This window comes from Triturus cristatus, chromosome 6 (genome assembly GCF_964204655.1).
Source record: "Triturus cristatus chromosome 6, aTriCri1.1, whole genome shotgun sequence".
NCBI lineage: Eukaryota > Metazoa > Chordata > Amphibia > Caudata > Salamandridae > Triturus > Triturus cristatus.
The window spans coordinates 1480450223-1480468480 of NC_140589.1; the positions used below are offsets into that span (position 1 = coordinate 1480450223).

The 18258-nt window shown below is 42.4% G+C and overlaps 1 long non-coding RNA gene across 1 annotated transcript in view; it reads right to left on the reverse strand.

The window, feature by feature from the left end:
• The window catches only part of LOC146821576 (uncharacterized), a 219888-nt gene that overhangs the window by 161691 nt on the left and 39939 nt on the right, over positions 1–18258 (reverse strand). The window contains exon 2 of the long non-coding RNA XR_014963187.1: positions 9575–9644. This is a non-coding gene — a long non-coding RNA (uncharacterized LOC146821576). The remainder of the gene's footprint in view (positions 1–9574; positions 9645–18258) is intronic.

An 18258-nucleotide genomic window follows, 5' to 3' on the forward strand; every position in this document is an offset into this window, starting at 1 on the left:
GAATGACTATATGTAAATGGTTCAATAATATTTGTTCAAAAATAAATATTGAAGTAAGATTATTAATCAATTGTATTACAGATTTTAGAATGCAGTACTTCTTAACCAGTGGCCAGAGGACCTGTGGGGGTCTGCAAGGCCTCCACAGGGGGTCAGCAGCTGTGTTAACAAATTAAATATTATTAAAATGAATACATTAAAATTAATAAAGTATATACAAATAAAGAAGCAAAACTGAAAATGTGAAAACGTTTTCTATATTTTATTGTGAATTAGACAAACTATTTCAACCTCTGAGCATTTGTTTGTGTATACTTTGTTTTGTATTTTTGTGTATAATTTTAAAATTAAAATCATAGAAATTGCTTAGGCTGGGGTCCCCAGCTTCCAATAATGATTCTGTGGGGTCCCTGTATTCCAGTAATGATTTAGAGGGGGTCCACCAAAGTCAAAAGGTAAAAAAACTCCAATACAGTGTATACCTTGACATGTCCCTCTGATTTGATATATGTGGGCAGCACTGTAAGAATAATGAAATTACAAGTTTTAGAACATGTGTGTTCTATAAGAAATATTGAAATTATTCTTATCCTTATGCTGAGAGACATGGAAGTGAAGGTATTGTAATACAAGTAATTGGCTTTTCCATGGACAATAAATGGGAAAGAGGCAGTAATTGAAAATTACATCTTTGGCAAATGGAAGCCACAATTATAGTACACCTCCAAACTAAGAGCCTAACTTAGAGTTTGGTGGATGGGATACTCCGTCACAAACATGATGGATATCCCATCCGCCGTCTTACAAGTGCCACTGTATATATTTCTCTCGTAATAAGGCAGAAGGGATATTCATCACATTTGTGACTTAGTAACCCATCCGCCGAGCTCTAAATCAGGCCCTAAGTCTATGTATGGTATGAATACAATAGAGAAATTTCATTTTATTTGTAATGGGTGTGTATTTTATGGCAAGTATGAAATATTTTTTTTTTGTGTTGTACATATTATGAAGTAGCGGTTTATAAGTAATTATTGATTAAGCTATTAGGCAGGGATCTTTATCAAAGAGATTTGGATATCCAGGGCAGATTTTAGAGTATAATTCCTAATAAATTGTGGGTTGATTTGATGTTGTAGATTAGTATGTTCTATGAACACGTGACTGAATTTTTAAAGTTGGTCTCTTTAAAAATTGTGGAGCCGGGTTTTCTTTGAGAAAGGCCAGTGAGCGGACTGGGACGCATTCCTCATTGTACTTCCTCACTGTGCAATTTGCACTTTGTCAATTTTATGTAAAATAAAAAATGATGTGTTTATTCCATAATTTTTGGGAGTTCCTTTTTAATAAATTGTATTAAAATAGATTGCAGCCCTGCCTAGCAATATATTTTGTTTCATTCCGTTTTTGGTGCACAATTGTTTGCTTGAGAAAGCGTAGTTTTCATGATGTTTTATAGCTACTAGTGGCAGGATTGAGTCTTCTGTTTAAGTCTTAATTCACCAGTGTTACAAGGATGCACCACTGTATGATTAAAAACTAGAGCCTGCTGACTGCCCTACGGACCTGTTTCCGTGGTTTAGGGACTGCCAGCAGTATTGGCAGGCATGGATCGGGAGTAGCAGGGTGGGGGGGCAAAACAATTAAAAAACTTACCAAGCCCTCCTCTCTCCTCCGTCGTCTCTCTGGAACGGAAACAGGAAGCATACAGGCTCCCCTAAGACAATCACAATTCTGTTTTTAGCAGCATCGTGATTGGTCTGTGTGCCGTAGTTTGCCGCTCAGCTTGGGACTATGTGCCTGTGTATGTTCTCCACCCAGGCTGTAATACAGCCTGGGTGAAGAACATGCTAAGTGCGCATGACTGTTTGGCCGGCCTAAGATGGCCAGCCAGTCATGCGCACTTTCAGAGTACCCACCACTCCTCCCCCAGCTCTGTGAGTAGAACAGCCCAGCCCCGCCCCGCAAAATAGCTTCAGCAGTGAAAAATAAAATTATAATAACATCAGCTTTTATCATTTTAATTGTCCTTTTTTTAAACTGTTGAAAAGCAGTGGAGCGCTACTGCGCTGCCTTAGCGGAGGAGCCATCACTGACTGCCAGAACCTGTCTCTGCCAATTCCATTGATGAAAGTCAACAGCGGGGAGCAACATTTGGGAGGTGGCTGCTGCAAGGACAGGAATGAAGGCTTCACTGATATTTTTCCAAGAGGACAACAGGGACTGCATGCACTTATGACATGGTAGCGGGAACGTCAAAGTGAATGGAACTGGGGGTATAATTAAGCGGCACTATGGCACTTCAAACAGTTTCCTTGGGATTATTGAACATTCTGCAACTTTGAACAGCACCAGAGGCATAACTGATCAGCCATTGTACCTGACGGTGTGAGGTCTTGTGGCCAACGCTGGGTCTGGTGACTTAGTGGACGAATGCACCCACCGCAGGGATCTGTGCTCGACCTCATGGTCACAAGTGCAAATCTCGGTATGCCCATTCAGCCTTTCATCTTTCTAAGGTTGATAAAATTAATACCATTGAGTTGGGTAACAATAAACATCTGTTATTTCAGCACCAATAACATTCATGGTGTATGTGTGCTTTACAAGTACACATTTTATGTTGTGTTATGTTTGTCACTATGAGCAGCCAATGATATAATTGAACTGTACTGTGGAACTTTGAGTAGCCCCCTGGCATAGTGAGGCAGTATTTAGGTACTTTTAGTAGTGTCACTGGATAATTATAGCAGCTAGCAATATAACAAGTCGGCAATGCTGGGTGATGTGCTGTTGTGCTCAAGTACAGAAGCGGTCATTCTATCACCACGTACTTCCTACTTGTATCACTTGATTGCCCATTTTGCTCATTGTCTGACATTTGGTTTCCAATCTGACCTATATGTGTGTCATATTCAGCTCTTTTGAATATCTGAGGCCGTATTACAGCAAGTGCACCGGGGGCGCAACGGGTGTTTGCGCCTGTTTTGCATGCCCCAGGGGCACTTTGGCATTACAGAAGGGGGCGCAGACACTTGTGCGGCCCCTTCTGTAATACCGATAGCGCTGGCGCACTTAAAGCGCCAACGCTATCGACAGGGGGCGTTCCCTCATTTGCATGAAGGCGTGCCCCATGTAAATGAGGGAATCACTTTACCTCACTCCACTGCCAGTATATTGTACCAGAGTGAAAAACCCTGCATGATTCAGTTTCTGGTCCCAAAGAGATTCAGTATGTCTACCTTCTCTTTGCCCATAAGTTGTGCCGCCTGAAAGTCCAGCATGGATGTCTGAAACCTACTGCTAGCATCACAGTAGGCAATGGGTCTCCAACAACTACATCAAAGCACATGAAGCAGACAGAAACTGCTTCAGAAGGTCTGTTGCACCATCTAGTACTGGTACCATTTAAGTGGAAATCCTGTTTTAGGTCTCGCCTGGCGAACGCAGCGCAAAGCGGTGCTGTCCTCCAGCGAGATCTATTGTTGCTGACTTGCCTCGGAAGTGGGACAGGAGATGGGCACGCGCAGGCTCTTGGAGGATTTGAGTTGGTGTACGCGCTTGCTTGCATGTCCCGTGTTAATTAGGCTCTAGGCAGTAGTTTGCTTGTGAACGCGCTGTAAGACGCGCTAGCGTTTACTGTTGTAGAACAGCACGAGTTTATCTTGCACCTGGCGCCAGGTATGTTAATTAGCTTCCTGCTTTGTTGTTTGCCGATTGTGGTTCTACAGTTCCAACAGAGGGCATAAGCGGCCGCCTTGTTGGCGCCATGTGTGCTTCTATTATTGACAATCACTGTAGAAATGCATGCTGCTTTAGTGTTCGTTTGCTTGGAAATGTGTTTACGTTTTGATCTTTGCTGCTTTATTCATATTTTTGGCGAAGTATCATTTATCGCTAATTTGTGTTTCTAGTGGTGCCATGTGTGCTTCTATTATTGACAAGCACTGTAGAAATGCATGCCGCTTGCGATGTTCGCAGCTTTATTCATATTTATGGCGGGCTTCCATTTATCGCTAATTTGTGTTTTTAGTGTACAGTTTCCCGGGCTTAGAGTCTTCGTCGGAAAATCTTTATTTGAAAGGCTTTTTCAAACTTGTGATCTAGATTCTTAATTTTAGCACTTTTGCGTTATATAGATCGCGCTGCATTTCATATCGCTGTTAGATTAGTAACGTGCTCGATATTTTCCTGAGTGTCTGATGCAGTGTTACCTGCTGCTTTATGGTGGGAGTGAGGCACATTGTTATAAGAGCCTTTTCTTATAAGGCAAGGCAACATTGCCTATTGCGGGGCGCTCGCTCGTGCTTTTACGATTGTTGTCTTATGGCGGGCTTCCATTTGTCGCTAATTTGTGTTTTTAGTGTACAATTTGCCGGGCTTACAGTCTTCGTCAGAAAAAATGTATTTGAAAAACAAATATGCTAAAAACATTTAATTAGTAGGTACATGGTTTTGCCTATGCTTTTATAGAACGAAAGCATAATACACATAAAAAACTGCATGCTGTGTCTTTAGGAATGCGTGCTCAGTAGTTTTTCATTGCGACTACCGCTGTTGTATTATGTGCATGCTGTAGTCTATGCTACGTTAACAAGCATCTGTTACTGTTACAGTATAAATACATTTTCCAAAAAGAGTACGCCAGTTTAAGTAAATATTATTTAAGAAAATGCATTTCATTTTCCCAGTTTCCCGTATGTTTTTTTGCTGTCCGCTTTACTTTTATCTTTGGGTTTTCCTGCACGTTTCTGACTCTGTGTACGCTGCCTTTTTAGTAGCCACTGATTAAGCGTATATAGGTAACCGCATAAAACTTCCTTTTACTGCTGCCTATACCGAGGGTTCGCTTCGCCAGTCCACATTGCTTTTCCACTACAGACACAAACCACATACAACTATTATTGTGCATCATGCTATAATTCCTATCGTGCTGCGAAACTACTACCCCTGCATCCCCCGCTTTACTCGCTATAGGACCGTCTATCTCACTACTAGTTTCGCTTTCATTTGCTATTCTCGCCAGGACGCCTTTATTAAACTGCATGCCCCAGTACCTCCACATGACCCCTGCCACAACTCCGACCACACTGTCATCCTTGCCCCTTTGCTCTCCCCCACTAACACTACTATCAAACTACGGCCCCTAGCCCCTGCGGTCTATCTCCTTCTCTCCCTGCAATACATATACACCGCAGTGCCACCGCCCTTTCCCCACCATACCTTTCATCCCACTAAAACACCAAACTCTTTCGCTTTATCCCCGCCACAACTGCTGCGTCACACTAACACTACACGCCTCTCTGCTCTACTCCCATTATGCCACTTACAGCGTTAGCGATACAAGTCTTTTCCCTAGACCTCCGCCATCACTCTTCTAACATACTCAAACATCTAACCACCGAGTTCTACTCCTACAAATCTTTCTAATAATCATGTCAGTGTATACACGTGCTATATTTGTTGAGCGGTGTCATCTTATACTTCATCTACTTTGCATCATTTACCAAAGCCATTTTGCATATAATGCTATGCAAAGTTGAAAACATTTCCCACATATCATATTATATATTATATGAAATTTTATATTTTGCTACTATTATTTACTGCGGCACAATTGAAAACCATTTCTTAAAACTTATACCCTGAAAATGACACTACTGCAGTTTTTACTGTTGCTATTTTAACTATCGCTATTACATTAGCTTAATCGCGCTATTGCAATACGTATTTGAAAATTACGCTACATAACAATAGCAATTAAAACATACAATATAATATAAACTACGTAATAATATATTAAGGTACTTACAGTTTGCAGCATTAAAAAAAGCATCGCTAGGGAGCTTCCATGTGCGCATTTGGCTAAAATTCAAATCGTAAACGTGTATGGCGTCCAAAGCAAAACGCTCTCAGCAGCAATGTGCATGAGCACGCCAGCCAAGTACTACCACGTGATTTTTTTTTTTGTCCAGCATACGTTCAGCGGTGGCAAACAGCTTTGAAATAAATGCTTGTTCTTTTAGCAAAAATAGTCTACGGATAAAGATGCGTTTTAAATGTTTGCTTATAAAATGTTGCTCTTTCGGCGACACACTAAATAGATGCATGTCTAAAGACATAATGTAAACACGTGTAAACGTGTTTAAAAGCCTTTGCTTAAAAAACAAAAAGCGTATCAGCAAAAACATAAAAAACCATGCAGGGCGTTTGTATCCATGCTTAACAAAAACACACTTAAAAGTCTTTTACATACATTGCACACGAACAAGCACATTGCCTCGTAGTTATAGACACACACAAACCTGTTGTGCAGTATAATCGGCATTTTGGCAGCAGTGCGTTATAAAGCTATATTGATTACACGGTAATATAAATCTATCCAGATCGATACATTGTTGTACTTTTTTATCTGAAAAATTTCGATTACCAATGTTAAAATACAGTACTTACCTTAACTGCTACACCAATGCCACATAAAAAATAACTAGCAGAAAAATACCACAAAGTGCAAGGTAAGCCATTACAAACCTATTTTGCAGTTTCATTAACACACATTAAAAAAGTTGCAACTATTATACTTGCATTCTTATTTGCAATACCGATAGCTCCAACTTTCATAATTCGAGACCTATTGCATTACAAATGATTGTTAATACACGTATCGGCAAAACTCCAAATGCTCCCAAAAAAGAGGTAGCATCAAAATTTTGAACAACTCATGAATTTTGGTAAACAAGAAATCTGCGCCATGCTGTGGATAAGACAGCTCTTAACATAACATACACGCTTGGGTATTGCATGGAGAATTTCTCAGAGCGGAGTGCAAATTTGGCAACTAATGGATTCAAATACTTATGCACTGTAGTTATTAGATATTTCTTATCTACTAACTTAAAATGTATAATTGAATATGTAAAAGAAAGTTGCATGGTGGGTGGAAGGGTTCTGTTAAGCAAGCTAGCATTTTTATCATAGTGATATGGGTGTTGAATCCTTTCCCTTTATCACTCCAGAGGAAGGATATTGAAGTTTTCCTTATGACTGACAACATTTTTACGGGAAGGATGAAGAGGAAAAATGCCTCTACATGTTATCTATGGAGAACCAAGAAGAAAGGGTTTTGGTTATCAGAATTTTAGTAATCATTACAGTGCCTTTAAATTATGACCCTTGATGTATTGGCTAAATCAGGGTAGAACCGATATTCTAGGATTGCACATCAATGAGCCATTGGTCTCTAAAACCTCTTTATTAGATTTTTTGTTTGAAAAAGGATAATAGACACTTTATAGCTTAAAAACCTCTGGCAATATCTCAATCAGTTAAAACATGATAACGGAGACCCAGAATAATTTCTATTTACATGAACTGGCTCCCTTGTGGAAAGATCTGCCTAAACAAATTAAAAATAAAATGGCCCCTTGGACAAGTTGACTTTCTAAAGGGATAAGTCTGAGTGGGAACTTCTACAGAAGTCTTTGAGTTTTTGAAACTTAAATCTCGTATACGGAATATCAAATTGAGTAATACATAAATATTATATTGAAAAGGGAGTCCAGACACTTCTCACCAGGGTAGCAATACTTTTATGAGAGAGTACCGGCACTTCTCAGCAGCAAATAAGTACTCTGGAACACTGAGTATCTCCACTTCTTTACTTTAATTTCAAGTAAGGATTTTGCACATGTTTGTATTAGTCTTGTGTTTAGTGTGTTCCGTGATCTTGGTCCTGCCGGCAGGGCCGGCTTTAGGGCGGTGCGACCGGTGCCACCGCACCAGGTGCTGACTCTTCAAGGGGGCACCGTGCTTGGAAGTATTTTATGGTTTTTTAAAAGCACCTGCTGCTGCATTGCTGGCCTCCTGCAATTTTCATACAATAAAAATGTCAAGATAACTATGGTGATTAATGTTCTTCCAGGAGAGAGAAGGAGTTTTGTCTAATGGATGTTTTAACTCATTTTATGGTAGCACAGAGGGCTAATATGCCTGCTGCAAAGAATGGGAACCATGTAGATCCGAAAGTGCATATAGTTTAAATAGGTCAGTAATTTTGTCAGAGAGATCCTTTTGTTACTAACAGTGTAGATGTTAAAATCCTAACATGGAACAGTGAGCTAAGAACTGTAAAAGAGCTGCATGCAAACTGCAAGGTATAGATTACAGCATTATAATTTTCTCCTCTGTCTTTCATTAATCTAATATTTCAAAAAGGGTTCATTTCGGTAAACAAAAAATATCCTTATTATTAAATGTAACCCCAAACCATGGGGTTATGTTTAAGATTCTGAATCTGTGCTTCTTCAGACCAAGCACTCTTAAACTAAAATGTCTACCAGTATGGATGGCATGTGATTCACATTGTAGTCTTCTGGTTTATGGAACATTTCCTATATACTAATTTGCACACCTTTGACTGATTGTGTCTGTGTAATATGTGTGTGATGTAAAGTGCTCTGACACCCTATATTGGTATAGGAGGCACTATTAAAAAATATATCTGAGAGAGAGTGGTTACGGAGACTTGAGGGGGCACTGTTAAAGGATGGTAGTGAGGGAGTCTGTGGGGGGCGCCGACAAACATTGTCGCACAGGGCGCCACCAGTGCTAAAGCCGGCCCTGCCTGCCGGTGCTGAGCAACCACAAATGTTAAATGACGAGTGCTGAGGAGGGTACCCACCGAGTCTTCAAATGCTATCCTTTACCAGGCACAACCCAGTGGAGTTACAAATATAGTGAACGTCACATGTGCAGTATTTAAAAAGCAAATGTTTACTGCCATCTAGTGGCACAACACAAATGTACTGCTAGATAAACTTATCAGAAATCTGTTTATGCCTTTCAATTTAAAACAAATGTGGCCCCAAAAAACCGAACTTACTAATAAACACAGATTCACACATTTATCACTACTTCCATGTTTTTACCACAGTTCATTCAGCTTGACAGATAAAGCAATGCGCAGTGTCTCACAGATTCAGTTCATGCATGCTGATGAGCAAAGTGAAGTATGATATGGTGTGATAACAGAGATGTGCAAAGTGATGAGTTTGACATGAGTGTGACTTCTTGATTTACCGCCGTTCTTGAGGTACGGGGGCGCGTCCCCTCACCCACCAAGGGTAATGGACATCTTATTACACTCTCTGCACCTGCGTAGGTAATATTTCATGAAAACCACAATTTATTAACGGAGATCACCAAATATGTGGAGTTCAAAATGTTCTCAGGAGCTGAAAAACTGCCATAATATTACACAGCTGTGCAGTTTTAATTGCAAAGTCTGTGTGAGTTAAGCACACACGCGCATTACAGGCATAAACTTTGTTGGAAATGCATGAAATAATAAATGCATCCGAGACAATATGTAAGCGACCATTAATTATTATATGTATCTTTTAAAAACGTAAGGCCAGTAGTATTCATTGTGAATGCACTTCTTTTATAAAAAATGTTTTTAAAGGCCTGGAGGTGCTGATACATTCTGCTTGCCGCTTTTTTCTGCCTGTACATAAAAAATGTATCTGCTATGATGAAAATGCACAATGAAGACTAGCAGTGGGCTGGGTCTTACCGGCACAGGCAAAGCAAAGAAAGAGCATTGAGATGGGTCCCAGCTGGGTCCTTTATTTCGGTCTTCACCTCTGAAAAACAAAAAAATAAATGTAAAAGTTCTGGAGGGCTACACAAAACCCTGAGTGAAACACAACGCTTGCTGGCAAAATCGCCCCAGTCCGAGCCCCGTCTGGGACAGAAAGAAGCTGCCCGGCAACATTTTTTAAATGTATGGTGGAACCCACAATGCTTTTTTAGTGTTCCTAGCAGGAACTGTTCCACCAGTACAGATTGTCAGGACTCAGGCCTCTGACAAGAACCCCAAAGACTAAACGTAAGAGGGCCCCTGAAAAACTGAATGAATAAGGGAGGAGGGCAGGAGAAAATCAACAATGAAAATAACAACCTCCCCTATAAATTTTTAGTCGGTAATAATTCCCACAAATGATCAATGCCTCATTCAATCACAGAACTATTGTAAAATTACTTTTTTTAAACAATTTTATTTTTATATAAACAGAAATATAAATATAAAAAGACTAGTACAATGAACATAGTTTCAATAATTTGTACTGACAAAATGCCAAGTAAACAAGAACCCACCTAGTAAACGCCAAGACTGTGCCAGTCTATTTATTCATTGTTTGTTTGACAAAAGCCCTAGGCCAGTTGCTGATTCAAAGACATATTGAGAGCTTGTCGCTCCTCACTTCAGCATAGATTTGCCACCTGGCTAGCATTGTACTGGCCTCGCTGTCATTTTCAAACCGAACAGGTAAAACATAATTATCAGGAATTTATTAAAACCCAGTATTTTTTCCACTTTGAAATGTAAAATTAAATGAACAAATACAAGATGATAAAATGTTGAAAGAATTTCAATGCAGAGTGTTCCATTTATAATTTTTTTAAAGCAAATGGAGACAATATTAATGTGTTAAAAGAATACAGGTGACTTTACGCAAATTGCTATACGTTTACTATCCTCTGGCCCCTTCAGGACCCCAAAGAACCCACAAACGGACGGTATTTTTCTGACTACAGCTCCTGTATGGTTTGCAAAGTCCATTAGGTACTCTGTGCATTCTCGACAAGGTACATTGGGGCAGATTTACAAGAAAGTGACGCATCTGTATAGATACGTCACTTTCCCTGCGCCACCATGCAAAACCCTTGTGTCATCATGGAAGCGCCGTATTTACAATACTTGCTCTCCATGCCACTGGAGTCAAGCTATCCTGGCTGAAGAGGGGTGAAACCCCGAAACCGGTCCTAGGATGCTTGTTTCCAGTCCAGGGAGGACCTGGCTTGGCAGTTCGGGCTGGACTGTGCCCATGAGGCACTGGGTCAAGACTGATTTGCATATGGCTGGGTTCAAACTGGAACGGCATGGTGAGCAAAAAAACGATGGATTTAGGCCCAGATCTCTGTACTGGGGTGAATGTATGACATTGTTCTGCATTCTGTCCATCAATTGTTGTTTTTGCATTTGTCTCCCCGAGTGGGAAGGGTATGCCCAGACGTGGGTCCCTTGCTCTCCATGCCACTGAAGTCAAGTTATCCTGGCTGAAGAGGGGTGAAACCCCGAAACCGGTTCTAGGATGCTTGTTTCCATTCCAGGGAGGACCTGGCTTGGCAGTTCGGGCTGGACTGTGCCCATGAGGCACTAGGTCAAGACTGATTTGCATATGGCTGGGTTCAAACTGGAACGGCATGGTGAGCAAAAAAACGATGGATTTAGGCCCAGATCTCTGTACTGGGGTGAATGTATGACATTGTTCTGAATTCTGTCCATCAATTGTTGTTTTTGCATTTGTCTCCCCGAGTGGGAAGGGTATGCCCAGACGTGGGTCCCTTGCTCTCCATGCCACTGGAGTCAAGCTATCCTGGCTGAAGAGGGGTGAAACCCCGAAACCGGTCCTAGGATGCTTGTTTCCAGTCCAGGGAGGACCTGGCTTGGCAGTTCAGGCTGGACTGTGCCCATGAGGCACTGGGTCAAGACTGATTTGCATATGGCTGGGTTCAAACTGGAACGGCATGGTGAGCAAAAAAACGATGGATTTAGGCCCAGATCTCTGTACTGGGGTGAATGTATGACATTGTTCTGCATTCTGTCCATCAATTGTTGTTTTTGCATTTGTCTCCCCGAGTGGGAAGTGTATGCCCAGACGTGGGTCCCTTGCTCTCCATGCCACTGGAGTCAAGCTATCCTGGCTGAAGAGGGGTGAAACCCCGAAACCGGTCCTAGGATGCTTGTTTCCAGTCCAGGGAGGACCTGGCTTGGCAGTTCGGGCTGGACTGTGCCCATGAGGCACTGGGTCAAGACTGATTTGCATATGGCTGGGTTCAAACTGGAACGGCATGGTGAGCAAAAAACGATGGATTTAGGCCCAGATCTCTGTACTGGGGTGAATGTATGACATTGTTCTGCATTCTGTCCATCAATTGTTGTTTTTGTATTTACAATACGGCGCACCATGGCGCAAAGATTGACAGAAGCGTCAGAAATTCGGACGCATCTGTTGATGGAAAAGTCACGCATTGCTGGAGTTGTGTCGAAAGTATGGCGCAACTCCAGCAATGCGTGTTGCGGCCTATTCCCAATACACTGTGTCACTCCTTACGCCTGCTTAAAGCAGGCGTAAGTTTTGGCGCAGTGGTGTCCTAAAAGTCACGCAGTGAAATCTTGTAGATTTCACTGCGTCACTTCTACGAGGCTTTCCTGCGTGGGAACGCCTACCCTGCATACATTATACCTGACGCAGGTTTAATGTCAAGCAGGGCTTTACAACGTGACGCATCTCCCTAGATGCGTCACGTTGTAAATGGGCCGCAACTTTTACGCTGCCGATGCGTCATAAAAGTGACGCAACAACAGCGCAAAAGTGACGCAAGGGGCTTGTAAATCTGCCCCATTGTCTTTTCACACCGCTCAACCCGAAGGGACCGCAGAAGGGGACAAGTGCAGCTTCTACCTGGGTGTGTCTCTCACACCGTGAAACATAACCTCAATCTTGGTGCACGCCTTACTCTTTTAGTGCAAGTTCCACCCATTGGCGGAGTCTCTCACCGAGCGGGAATCTCAGGCTTTGAAGCACGGTCTCACTCACTGGGCATGAATTTTACATCTTAGAGTACAAAAGTCCCTCTTTTACTCTGATTTTCAACTGGGGGTACATTATCACTCACAGTGCTTAGACTCTTCACTCGGATTACAGTCTACAGTCGCAGCAAGTATATGAACTCTTAAAAGTGGAAGCTGGAAAAACAAGACAGCGGGTCAGTGCCATTTAAAGTCAGTGAATTCGTTCTTCCTAAGGCTGTTGAAATACCTTATAAACTCACCCTACAAACAGAACTGGAGCCACATCGATAATATTAGGTCGGCAGACCAAATAAATCCAGATACATCCACAGCGGCAAAACTAGTTTTGTCTCCAGATGGTGCAGGTCTCTGTACCTCAAATTCTCATGCACCCCACTTTCAGTTCATTCCAGTCTGTTCCACAACCAGAATCCTGCTAGTCAGCCTCCTAGTTTCCTTTCTGCATCTTTTAGTTCCTAGTTACTGTGTAGAGCATTAATAGATTTTGCATACTGTATTCTCAGCTTGTATCATTGCCCCCTCCTCTGAAGGATAAGAGGTTAAAACGTCCCCGTTGATTTTTGTCAATACCCCTGTAGGAAACCCATCTCTCTATATAGTGCACCACTAGGGGATACACTGTGCAGAGAGGTCGAGGAGACCCTTATTGGTTTACAGAGGCAAAAGTAGATAATACTAATGCTCTATTTTTGTGGTAGTGTGGGCGAGCAGTTAGGTTTATCAGACGGTAGTGCTAAGCATTTGTTGTACTCGTAGAGGCAATAAATGATACACACACTCAGTGAACGAAGTCAAGACCGAATTTGAAAAATAGTGTAGCAAAGTGCCCCTATTTGCATGGTTACACCCCACTTTTTGCCTGACATCTGATGCAACCTGACTTGATGTGCCCTGGGGTCCCTGCCATTCAGGTTCCCAGGGCCTATGTTCTTTTCCAAAACTGTACCTTTGTGTCCACAATTGGCACATCCCTGGCCACAAGTAAGCTCTTTGTAAAAGGTATCAAAAGGTACCATGGGTAACAAGGGCACTGTGACCAGGGAAGGCCTCCAGCACCTATTGTGCCCCCCTTAGAGGCTCTACACCTTAACACACACACACACTGCCACTGCATGTTTTAGTGCAGAGGAAAGTAAAGAGTCAACATGGCACACTACCCTGTGTGCCATGCCTGCAATCCACTGCTTGAGACCTAGGTAAGTTACCAGCAGGGTGCACTAGTCCTAAGGTGAGGCTACAGAGGCATGAGCCATGTACCCCTACAGTGTCTAGGTCCATTATTAGACATTGTAAGTGTAGTAAAGCCATAAAGAGTATATGGTCTGGGAGTTGGTCATTGCAAATTCCACAGCTCCATAATGGCTTTACTAAACACTGGGAAGTTTGGTAGCAAACATCTCAGCATATTAAAACCACACTGATGCCCTCAGTCAGAGGGCACCTTAGAGATGCCCCCTGAAAAACGACCAGCCCTGGGGTGGTTCCTGAATGACTGCACGTCATTTGCCACCACCAGACAGGTTTCTGGACCCCTGTGTAGATAACCTCCACTCTCTGGGTCCAGAAACAAACCCCATCCTGGGCAGATGTGTCATGCCTCCTCCCCCAGGATGGGCTGGGTCCACGAAAGGGGAAGCTTTAAATGCCTGCCACCTTTGTAAGCTGTCCCTGCCTTTTGCTGCACCCAGCACATGGCTCCCACTGGTTCTGGCCCCCACTTTGGATGGCAGAATCGGCAGGAAAACCAAGCTAGGAAGAAAGGTGTGCCCACCTTGGCCAACCCCACCACTCAGGTGGGGGAGGTGAGGTGAAGCACACATCTCAGTCCCCTCCATCTTGATGATGAGGGGACTCAGCCAGTTAGGAAGAGGCTCATGGCCCCTCCCACTGGGGTACCGACCCCAAAGAAGGGACCCATTGGTCCCGACCTGCACATCCCTTTATTGCCCCTAAATTTAGTATTTAGGGGTGACCCTGAGCCTTGCCTCCTCAGATTTAAGGAAGAAAGAAGAAGTACCGAAGAGCCGTGCTGACCCAAGTAGGAGAAGAGGACACCAACTGCCTTGGCCCCACGGCCTTGGGTGGCCAACCAACAGTGTCCAGGCATCTCCCCATATCCCAACTTACCTCTCCAGCTGGTGATCGCCTTCAGAAAGTCTCCCTGCCCGAGCCGGCAGCATCTTTGCAAAACCGAAGGTTTCCACTGGAAAGCACAGGGTCCGGACATCCATTTTGCACCCTGCACCAGGTCGCCCCAGTGCCGCTGGTGGTGCACCTCTTGCGCTGGTCATTGGCACCTGCCGTTCTGACCTTAACCCCAGGAGCTTTGATCCCACACCTGAGCAGCCTGCTAGTCAGCAGTCCCTACCTGACGGCTCTCTTAGCCCCATTGGCTAACGTTGGGCCCCTGCAATCTGCAACCGTCCGCTTCAGTGCCGCTGGTGGTGCAACTTGAGTGCCCATCTGGACCTTGGGAAACCTTGGTCCTGAATCCCAAAACTCACCTTTGTAAGTTGTGTACTTACCTGTGAAACCGCTAACACATTTTCCCCATATAAACCAATGTAAAGAGATTTTGGGCCAAAAAAATGTCTTAGTGTTGAACTGTGTTGTATGAAGAAAAAGAATTCCATTGCAAAGTATAAAAAGTCATACTTACCTTGTATTTAGAGATCCTAAGGTGTGGTATGTAGGCATACCTCCCCAGTACTTAAAGTAATCCAAAAGTAATGCAAAAGTAATGAAAAGTAATTATTGCGTAATTACTGTGTAATTTAAACTGTTTCCAAAGCATTTACAAACCTGTGACGATTGCAATTTCAAGCAAAACTGCCTTTTCTTGAACAGTCTTTCATTTGAAAGTATATTTAGCATACCTGCACCAAGTCTTGCTGGGTTCTAAGATAAAACATAACTGTATCATTTTATACTTACCTTATTGGTCTGAAGTCTGTCTCTGAGTGTGTGTATCAGATTTTGATTGAGTGAATACAATAAATGCTTAATACACCCTCTGGATAAGCATAACTGCTCGCCCACACTACCACAAAGAGAGCTGTTAGTACTTATCTAATGTAGCCTCTGCTATATCTCTGGGGACTCCTTGGACTCTGTCAACACTAATGCCTCATTTTGGTATAGTATATACAGAAACAAAATTAACCAAACAGTAAATAGAGGGTTTAAGGGAATGTTTAACCCCTTCGCCGCGGCAGGAATTCCGCCGCGGCGCGGGGGGGGGTTTGGGGGCAGCGCGGTGGCGCTGTGCTCGTGACGGAACCGCTCCGTCACGAGCCACGGTTGAGCTGTGCTCATGACGGAGTGGTTCCGTCACGTCTCCGCCCACTGCGCTAATCGCCCGCACAGGCGGGGAATTAGCGCCGCGTGGGCGGAGCGGCGGCCAACGGCCGCAGCATGACGGAACCACTCCGTCATGAGCACAGCGCAACCGTGGCTCATGACGGAGTGGTTCCGTCATGAGCGGGGAAGGGGTTAAAGACCTTGGGCCCGATTCACAGAACTAACTTAAGACAAAATCCTAAACTTACTATCATTTTCGTATTCACAGAAGGCACTTACTCATTTCGGTATTCACAGAAGTTAGGTGTCCTAACTTTAGGACTCCTAAATGCCTTCTGTGAATACCGAAAGTCTTAAAATTAGGATTTTTCTCAGTTTAGTAGTAGTATAGTTAGGACTCCCAACTTTAGGACTCCTAAATGCCATCTGTGAATACCGAAAGTCTTAAAATTAGGATTTTTCTCAATTTAGTAGTCCTAAATTTAGGACTCCTAACTTTAGGACTCCTAAATGCCTTCTGTGAATACCGAAAGTCTTAAAATTAGGATTGTTCTCAGTTTAGTACTAGTATAGTTAGGACTCCTAACTTTAGGACTCCTAAATGCCTTCTGTGAATACCGAAAGTCTTAAAATAAGGATTTTTCTCAATTTAGTAGTCCTAAGTTTAGGACTCCTAACTTTAGGACTCCTAAATGCCTTCTGTGAATACCGAAAGTCTTAAAATTAGGATTTTTCTCAGTTTAGTAGTAGTATAGTTAGGACTCCTAACTTTAGGACTCCTAAATGCCTTCTGTGAATACCGAAAGTCTTAAAATTAGGATTTTTCTCAATTTAGTAGTCCTAAGTTTAGGACTCCTAACTTTAGGACTCCTAAATGCCTTCTGTGAATACCGAAAGTCTTAAAATTAGGATTTTCTCAGTTTAGTAGTAGTATAGTTAGGACTCCTAACTTTAGGACTCCTAAATGCCTTCTGTGAATACCGAAAGTCTGAAAATTAGGATTTTTCTCAATTTAGTAGGTCTAAATTTAGATTTAGGACTACTAAATTGAGAAAAATCCTAATTTTAAGACTTTCGGTATTCACAGAAGGCATTTAGGAGTCCTAAAGTTAGGAGTCCTAACTATACTACTACTAAACTGAGAAAAATGCTAATTTTAAGACTTTCGGTATTCACAGAAGGCATTTAGGAGTCCTAAAGTTAGGACTCCTAACTTCTGTGAATACCGAAATGAGTAAGTGCCTTCTGTGAATACCAAAATGAGTAAGTGCCTTCTGTGAATACCAAAATGGTAGTAAGTTTAGGATTTTGTCTTAAGTTAGTTCTGTGAATCGGGCCCCTTGCATGGATATACTCCCCTAAGATTACTTTTGAAACAAAACACTTACCCATGGGTCTAAGAGGTCTACAAGAAAACCTTGAGTGCTGTAATCCTATAATAATAAGATATTACCTCAAAAGGAGGGGGAGAGTTTTTCAAAGAATTTTTCTAAAAAGGAAAATCCTTTAAAAAGGACGGATACCCATCACTCACCAAAGTGACATGCTTCATCATCTGGGTTCTCCTTCCTGGTTACTTAATTATGTAACGAGGGGCTGCAACCTTCCCACTGAGGGAAGGGAGCTCACGGATGTTTTCAATATGCAGAAGTACATGAGAAACTACAGATGTGAAGAGATATTCTATGAATGTGAGGGATGGACGCAGTGCATGGAAGTGAACAGTGATGTTAAAATTGGTAGTGGCAGACATTTTTTTTTAATAAGTATCTTCTACTAACCAAATTAAAAACAGTGCAAAAGCAGTGTGAGCAAATTAACTGCTTAGATGTAACGGGTTCTGGTCTACATGTTTCAGCCTTCTGGGATATCAAATGTATCCTTGGCCTTCCTCAGGACCACTATAGATATTTGCTACTGCGTAGTGAAAAATAAACAAGTGAAAATACAAGGTTGGAATCAATACAACCAGAAAACCTGATTTGCAGGAGTGACGATCCTTCAAAAGTGACAAGATAGTGTTAAATCCTGAAACAGAAGAGTGATATTTAGGATACAGAACACTAGGTCAAGTGTATATATAAATTTACTTTCTCATTAGGTGGTAAATTAATAACCATCTCTTACGACATATCAAATTATATGTTTCCAAGAACATCTCTTTACAAAGTTTATGCTCACCCGTTTCTTCGGGGGGATGGACCTCACCTGGCCACTGCTCAGGAATGGAGGCCCCGCTCTATCAATAAGAGGGAAAAAAAGGTATAAAAAAAATGATGTACATGGAAAGCGAGTCC